Source organism: Meles meles, chromosome 7, assembly GCF_922984935.1.
Source record: "Meles meles chromosome 7, mMelMel3.1 paternal haplotype, whole genome shotgun sequence".
Taxonomy (NCBI): Eukaryota; Metazoa; Chordata; class Mammalia; order Carnivora; family Mustelidae; genus Meles; species Meles meles.
Window position 1 is genome coordinate 55,050,730 of NC_060072.1, and position 2,635 is coordinate 55,053,364.

Sequence of the window (2,635 nt, forward strand, 5' to 3'; positions counted from 1 at the left end):
GGGAAGAGGGTGGGGAAAGTTGGCTTCAGAGTTGGGCACGACTCTCATTAGCATTTAAAGGCGCCCGATGCCCTTTCCAGGCCACCAATCCGCCCGGGACAGGCGCGCAGGGGCCGCGTGGGAGAGGCGAGGAAAGCCGGGGTAAGCTTCGCACTGCAGCCTGGGGTTCGCTGAGGAGCACGCGCTGCGGGCCCTTTTTGGAGCCGGGCCGCGGGGCTCCTTCCTCGCGACATCTCCACACCCGAAACCGACCTGTGGGCGAAGTAAAATAGGGGATCCGAATTACGCGGCGCTTCTCTGCCCCATACCCTTGTTTTTAACCCCTTTCTATTTATTCATTCAGCGTTTATGAAGTACTAGAAACTGTTTCTGACACAACACTTAGGAATGAAACAATCTTAACTCTACTTGGCTGCTTATTCCTAAGCGATAACTTACGGATAATTTTATCTATAATCCACAAGTAAGGAAATTGAAGTGCAAACGTTAGAGAATAAATTCACATCCTACCTTCTGCTCGGGTTGCATCTCTTGCTGGTGAAAGCTGAAGCAACTGAGCCCTCTTAGCTTCAGGGATGAGGGGTACAGAGAAACAAAGCACTGAATAAACATATTCCCAGTTTGAAGGGTCCACATGGCCTTTAGAGAATGCACTGGGTGATGCTAAATGCGTGGCCAGAGGGACTATTTTATTACCTGTTCCCAGCGCCTCTTTGGAATTTAGTAGGAGTATTTGGCGTTCTTTGCCTATAGGATCCAGGCAGCGCCAGGTATAAATTCTAGTGGTGCTGTTGAGAGATTTCACTTAGGCTAGGTGTGCCCTGTCGCAGAGGGTGTTTCCTCCTTTTAAAGTTTCTCCAAGGCACTATGGAAAGGAGATGAGATTATCATACGTTAACTCGTGTCAGAACCTCATAAACTGCTCTTTTGTCCAACAAAAGCTCATTTTCTTCATTTCATAGTGTCCTGAATCATTTACCTATTCTTTTCCCCTGGAATTCTCTATTTTGGGGCTACATCAAGAGGGTGCTATCAAGTGTAATTCACCATTGTATCCCCACTGGCTAACACAGTACCTAGCTAGCATAGAGCTAGAACACAGTAAATGTTTACTAAATGAAAACAAGTGAACAAAAAGACCAAAATTTTCCAAACTTATCAACACACTCGTTATCAAGTGTGTTAACTATACAGTTTTATTACTTCCTTACTCCATTCATGAAAAAATACAAATTAAAGAAAATAAATTCTTAGAAAAAAATAGCAAAATGTGGCATTTTTTTAACTTTCCCATGTACTTATATGTTTTCAAAATAATTGACACCTAAATGTCAATTCATATTTTAGCTTGACTTCAATATGGACTATGTGGTAATGTTAATTGTGGGTGCTTTTTAAAATCCTGGTCAAACACTTAACATGATTAAAGTATCTCTTAATTTTAAAGATTTTAGTCTTTACATGATAAGCATGATTGATTCTGGCAAAGACTGGCCATTGACTTTCTTAGCCAACAAAGTTATTATCAATGCTGTTTACCATGTAGAATTGGATTGCAAGAAAAGAGAGGCCTTGAACTCTTCAAACTCCATTCTCATAGTCAAGCCCTTTTTAAAAATATATGCATGTATGCCCCACCTTTCAAAAATTCACGTTAAGGGGCACCTGGGTGGCTCAGTGGGTTAAAGCCTCTGCCTTCGGCTCAGGTCATGATCCCAGGGTCCTGGGATCGAGCCCCGCATCCATCGGGCTCTCGGCTCCACGGGGAGCCTGCTTCCTCCTCTCTCTGCCTGCCTCTCTGCCTACTTGTGATCTCTGTCAAATAAATAAATAAATTCTTTAAAATAAATAAAAAATACAAAATAAAAAATTCACTTTAAGCCATTTCACTTTCACAAAAGACCTCTGTTAGTACCAGTTCTCAACTAACAGAAATAAATCCAAAGAAGATTTCGCTTCTATTAAAAAAAAAAAAAAGCAAAAATCGAAGATAGTGTTCAACATTCATTTTGTGGCAAGTCATCATAGAGCAGTGTGCACCCTGAGCAATGAGGATGGCCCTGCCAAGCTCTTTCCCCAGGAGCCACACTCAGCATCTCAGGATCAAGCTGCCATAGCCTTGAACTGTGTCTGTGAGCATCTGTGTTTTTTCTTGATTTATTTTGTGCATCTGTTAGCAAGATGTGTCCTAAGGTATCATAAAAGCCCAAGAGAGGTTGTTTTTTGGGTCTGGGAATGCTCAAGAATTTTTTCATATAAATAAATGGTAATTGTGTTTTTATGCCATTTCCGGCTCATGGAAACACTGTACATAACAATAGCAGGAGAAACCTGTATATATATTCACCCTTGGAAAATAATTCCTAGTTAACAGGTGGGGTTTCCAGCCTCTGGAAGATCCTAAAATACTTACAGATGCATCCTGGGATTTCTTAGAATTTTGTGCTGGAATGGCTCCTAAAATTACTCATCATTTGCATCCAAGAAAAAGCACTGAGCAGCTGGTAATTCTTGGTATTGTGCTAAGTAAATCTAGAGAGGATTATTTAGAACAAACAAGACCTATGGTGTTCTGTTTTGTTTTTTTAAGATTTTTATTTATTTATTTTAGAGAGAAAGAGCATGCAAAAGCAGG